Consider the following 6,209-nt stretch of genomic DNA (forward strand, 5'->3'; position numbering starts at 1 on the left):
GGGCTCCGGGCTGGCATGCGGCGTTAGCACGTTGTCCCATCGCTACAGGCTCAGACATGGTGTCCCCTGACCTGGGGGTCATGGCTTCTGGACTAAGGATCTCCAAAGGATTAAAGACCCCGGGCTCCAGGGCAAACCAGGAAGGGTCACATAGAGACCAGAACTGGGCCCAGTGCATCATTACGCATTTCTGCAATGCCAGGAGCTGCTCTCGGAGCTGGGAACAGAAGGGTGAACAAACAGACATGGGCGGCAGCCAGGGGCCAGCAGAGGAAAACTCCAGAGTAACCTAAAGGGGAAAGGGCTGCAAGGAGACAGAGCTGTGATGAGGAGCACTGGTGCGGGGAGAGACTCCAGGGGAAGGCAGAGAAGGCCTTGGCAGTGTCTGATACATACCGGAGACTCCGTCCATACGTTTGATAAAGGGGGCGGTGTTGGCAGGACTTGCTGATGAATGGGAGGTGGAGGTGCAGGTGTGGAATCAAAGGTGCCTCTCCTCACTGAGTTTGCTCTGAGCAGGTGGGGAGCAGTGGCGCCATTTGCTCGGCTGGGGCTGGGGGAGCAGGCTGCCACCGGGGGGTGGGGCCGGCTTCCCTCGGTTCAGGTGAGAAGACCCATTTCTTCTGCAGACTCTCCAGGGAGGGCAGCCTACTCCTCTGAGCCCCCATTTCCTCCCTCAGAACTTAGTAGGTGCCTGTGCAGACCAGTTAACCAGGGAACCCTGATTTCTGTGGCAGGCTGGATGGCTGGTTTTGCATAAATGACTTGTTCAGATGCCCCTACCAGGAGACTGTGTGGTACAGTGGCAAAGGGCTGGGCCTGGCCCCGGGGAGACCTGGGTTTGGATGTGCATCAGCTGTGTCTACTGTGAGAGCCTTAAAAAGTCACTTTCCTCTCTGAGCCTCTCTCCTCATCTGTGAAATGAACTCTTGAAATGAGGTGGCAGGAGCCAGCTGCTTTCATGAGACCCTGGCACTGGACTAAATCTTCCTAAAAGCAGGGGGCTTGGGGACTGCATCTCAAGATTTGTCCCTTATTTTTGATATTGCTCTTTAGGGCTTCCCTGGTGGCTCAGATGGTAAAGAATCCACCTGCAATGCAGGAGACCTGGGTATGATTGCTGGGTTGGGAAGGTTCCCTGAAGAAAGGAATGGCCACCCGCTCCAGTATTCTTGCCTGGAGAATTCCATGACAGAGGAGCCTGGCGGGCTGCAGTCCACGGGGTCACAAAGCCGTACACGACTGACTAACTCTTTCAGTTTCGCTTGGCATTTAAGAGACTGCAACCTCTGAACCATCTGGGAAGGAGACACACCTGCCACGTGGTCCACGGTCTTTATGGGAGGAGGCCAAAGGAGGCTTCCTTCCAAACCACAGAGGATCTGGGAGGCCCTGCATCTGCCCAGGGTCACCTTTGGGGAAGCGGCTCTTCCTGTGGTCGTCAGGCGGTCTGTGGGCCAGGACCCAATGAGGAGGTTCCCTTCTGTGGCTGCTGCTCCCTCGGGGACCCACAGGAAGGACATATGTACCTGGTTCTGTAATCCGATAGCATAGGGGAGCCCTGGGGGAAGAGCATCAGGCATGGCTTTCTGGACATAAGAGAGACCTTTTTGGCCCAAGCTGTTCTGCGATCAAAGCCTGTCCACGATGCTTGTCCTAGACCAGGTCTCAGTAACTAGTGACCTTAAGGGAACAAAAGAATAAAGGATTGTTATTCAGCAAGAGAAGTAACACTAGCAAAGATAATATATCAATTGTAAAGACTCTCAGTTCTGTATCAGTGGTGACAATTAGCCTGAAATGCTCAACCACCAGATCAACTGGAACCTGACGTCGACCTTCTCCGACCCTTGTGACTTCAATCAACTAAATCTTGGACTCTGTTGACTGCCCAAGCCCCTTCATGAGTTTGCGTGTACCCTTAGCTTAAAACTTCCCTAGTGTTGCTGTTTGGGAAGATGCTACTTTGGGGGGAGATAGATCCCTGGTGTTCTCTTTTCTCTGCAAGGAATAAATCTTTCCTAATCCGGATCTTTTGGCTTGACACTCCCCAAGAGGCAAACCCAGTTTTCGGGTAGCAGGCCCAGTGGCAAAAGGCTTGAGAATGCACTTATCTGGCCTGGTTTACTACAGAGCGTCACCTAACTTCTCCATTTCCCTAGTTTCACTATATCTTTGCAACAGAAGGGATTTTCTCATGTAGTGACAAACCCCATGACAAGATGATTGCTGTCTAGACAGATAAAGGGGAGTTTCAGCAGTTTGTCTTGCAGTTTCCCCGGCAGGGAGGAGGTGGGAAGAGGACCTGCCTGTCCCGCGTTGGTGGCCCGCCCCCTGGCACCCGGCCGTCTGTGTGACGTGGGCGGTGAGGTGAGAAGCCTTGCGCAGACAGCCCCCCCTCTGCACAGGGGGTCTCCCCCTCTGGCCACGTTGGAAATATGCCAGCGGTGACAGTCCTGATGGCTGGCGTCCAAATCTTGCAGGATCTCAGTTCCTGAATCCAGGGGTCTAACCTGGGACCTCTGCAGTGAAAGGGTGGTGTCCGAACCGCCGAGGAATTCCCAGGGGATTAACCACCTTGGAAATGTGACTCAATCTTCCCCACAGTAATGAGACAAGCCAGTTAATTGAATTTACGGAGCATTTACTCAACTGCAAGCGAGAAGCTTCTTTTTTTACATTATTAGTTTTTTAAACTCATAAGTGTTAGGTATTTATTTTTAAAGTTTTTTTTCAGCATAACTGAAGTGTAACTGAAAGCAGTGTGAGATATTTAAAGTGTATGATGTGGTGATTTGCTATACGTTGTGAAGGGGTTTTTCCCTCCTCAATTCAATTAACATATTCATGCCTCACAAACTTTTTTGGGGGGGATGGTAAGAACTCGTACTTATTCTTCTTTTTAAAAAATGCTTGTTTATTTATTTTTGGCTGTGCTGGGTCCTGTTGCAGTGGCTTCCTGCTGCAGTGGCTTCTCTGCTGCCCAGCACTGACTCTGGGGCAGTGGGCTTCAGTGGTTGCAGCTCACGGGCTCTGGCGTGCAGGCTCAGTGGTCATGGTGCCCGGGGGCCTGCAGCATGCGGGCTCTTCCTGGACCAGGGACTGAACCGGCCTCCTTTGTACTGCAAGGCAGATTCTTAAACACAGGACCACCAGGGAAGCCCCACATTTATTCTTATGGAGACTTTACCCACAATTCTGAGAGGCGAATGCACTTAATTCCCATTTTATAGATAGGAAAATAGAGGCTCAGAGGTTCAACAACTTGCCCAAAGACGGGGTAAGAAGGGATGGCTGGCTTCAACCCTTAGGGAAACTCAAAGCACTCCACAGGATGCCTTTTTGTGAATGGAAGCACATCATCTGGACACAATTAGGGCACAGAAGTAGCGTGAAGGACAAAACACCATCCCTGTTCAAGTCTGCAGTTTTATTAGAAAAGTCTTTGTGACTTAAAATAGAACATTTGCCTGCAGTCCAATTGAAGATTCAATAAGCAGTAAATTAAACGATCAGTAGATAACATATTCTAATTTAGCTCGAGTTTAAATGGGGTGAGAGAATGATCTACGGTTGCAAACGACATCTGATGAAGCTGATTTGAAGTGGCAACTCCCCTGCTTCTTGTCAGTAGCTGGCTGGCGCAGAACTCATCTTTAAAGCCATTAAATTAGTCCCAAGAAAACCCATCTTTCCCTACAGGTCTAGAGATTAGAAGCAAAATCAAATTATCCAGGAATGTGACCTCCTCGGGAGGCTGTCGGAGATCGGTTAAGTGTGAACAGAGCTGGAAGGCAGTTTGTGCCCTCCTGCGACCCAGCCCGGGGTAGGGAAGCTGTAGAGATTTTTCCAGGTCTCACTTCCAAACCTGGAGCTTGAACATCTGAAGACTGTGTGCTGCGTGGTCTTACTGAGGTGGTCCACAATTCTGAGATGCTAATGTTAGGGCTTCCCCGGTGGCTCAGACAGTAAAGAAGCTGCCTGCAATGCAGGAGAGCGGGGTTCGATCCCTGGATCGGGAAGATCCCCTGGAGAAGGCAATGGCAACCCACTCTAGTATTCTTGCCTGGAGAGTCCCATGGAGAGGAGCCTGGTGTGCTGCAGCCATGGGGTAGCAGAGCTGGACACAAGTGACTCAACAATAGCAACAGCAAACGGAAGGGCGAAGACTATGTTTTCTAAATTTCTAATAATTTAATGTATGTTCTTGTTTTCTTGGTGGCCTTGGCTCCTAGGTGAGAGGGGACAAGCCTTGCCCCTCACCTCTTGCAGTACCAGACGAGTGCCTTTGTACGGTCCCCTTTCATTTATGGGCTCAGTCTTTGTCGCTGTACACGGGCCTCCTCTAGCAGCAGGAGCCTGGGGTCTCCCTGTGGTGATGCCCCTCCCTGCAGGCTCTCGGGGAGTGGGCTCAGCAGCTGCAGGAGCCTGGGGTCTCCCCGTGGTGACGTCCCTGGTTGGGGGCGCAGGCTCTCGGGGAGCGGACTCTAGGGCACAGGCTCAGTAGTTGTGGTGTCCGAGCATGACTGCCCCTCGGTCTGTGATCTTCCTGGACCAGGGATCCAAGTTGTGTTCCCAGCATTGGCAGGCGGATCCTTTTTTTATTTCCTGCGTGGCATGTGGGATCTTAGTTCCCCACCAGGGATCAAACCCATGCACCCTGCATTGGAAGTGCAGTCTTAACCACTAGACCACCAGGGACGTCCCACGGCTGGCCAATTATTAACCGGTGGACCACCAGCGAAGGCCAAACTGTCTATTTAAGCCAGAAATGCCCATTAAGGTTCATTCTCAGTGAGTCACACATTTTTCTTAGCCTCCTGATACAAGAAGCCTTTGTTTCCAGGATAATCTCAGTGCTACAACTTGAAAAAACAGCCTTGGAGTATTCCTCAGAGTGAATGCACCAGAAGGTGTATTAGAAATGGGTAAATAAGTTACATCCTTGCCAAAGAGCAGAGAACCAGTGGGTAAATAAGCTAAAGTGGAAGGTAAATTTCACACACACACACACACACACACACAGATCTTTAGTAGCACCGTGGACCTCATATATCCTGGGGTAAAAGTAGAAAGCTGCTGTTATTCACAGTAGCTAAAACATGGAAGCAACCGAAATGTACATCAACGGATTACTGGATAAACAAAATGTGCTGTGTACATACAATGGGATTCTTCACTCTTAGAAAAAGGGATTCTGACACTTGCTGCAATAGGAATGAACCTGGAAAACTTTATGCTAACTGAAAGGTGTTACAAAAAAAGACAAACACCATTTAATTCCACTTATATGAGGTAGACTAGTCGAAGTCACAGAAATACTAAGTAGAATGATGGTGGCTAGGCGCTATGGAAGGAGAAATTTTAAGTGTTTAACAAAGTTTGAGTTTTGCAAGATGAAAATAGTTCTGGAGATGGAGAGGGCTGTGCAATAATGTGAATACTTAATACCACTGAATCGTCCACTGAAAAATGGCTGAGGTGGTAATTTTGTTATGTGCATTTTACCACAAGGAGGAAAAACAATAGAAACTTGCTACTATCTTGTACCTCATTTTTGAAGGAAATGAAGAACTCCACACATCTGAGATGACAAAGCTCTAGAGGAAAGAAGTGAACGGTCAGCAGGGGATGTGAAAGCTGGCGAGCTGGGGGGTTTCCATTTTTAAGTTGACAAGCTGCCACTTTTTTTCTCAGCGTTACCACTCTGGGGGCAGCAGCAGAACCAGGGCGGCCATGGTGGGAATCCACGCTTCCCGAGGTCGAGGCCTCTGGAGGGCTGCTGTGGAACTGGAGTTCACAGCTGTGCTGGGGGACTCTGTAATGTTGTCTCCACGAGACGGAGACAGACTTGGCGAGACGTGGTTTTAAGCAATTCTAATACTGGGAGCTGTAGAAACCGGGATGCTGCACACCATGGGCCAGAGCCTGCGGAGCACCCAGGGAGGGAGGCGCCTGCGCTCCAGGGGGCCGAGGAGACCCCCCTCCCAGACGGGCACACAGGGCAGCAGAGATGCCGAGTCCGGGGTCCTCCAGCTGGCAAGCGGCAGAGCTGGGAGCGCGCCCCCGCCCTGCGGCACCGGAGCTGCGCCTGCGCCCACGCACGCCCCACGGCCCAGCTCTGGAGCCGGGTCCCCTTCAAGGACCGGCCCCTCCTCACGGCACCTGCACCTCCCGCTGCAGCACGTGTAAGGAACAGGCTTGCTTTC

This window comes from Cervus elaphus, chromosome 8 (assembly GCF_910594005.1).
Source record: "Cervus elaphus chromosome 8, mCerEla1.1, whole genome shotgun sequence".
NCBI lineage: Eukaryota > Metazoa > Chordata > Mammalia > Artiodactyla > Cervidae > Cervus > Cervus elaphus.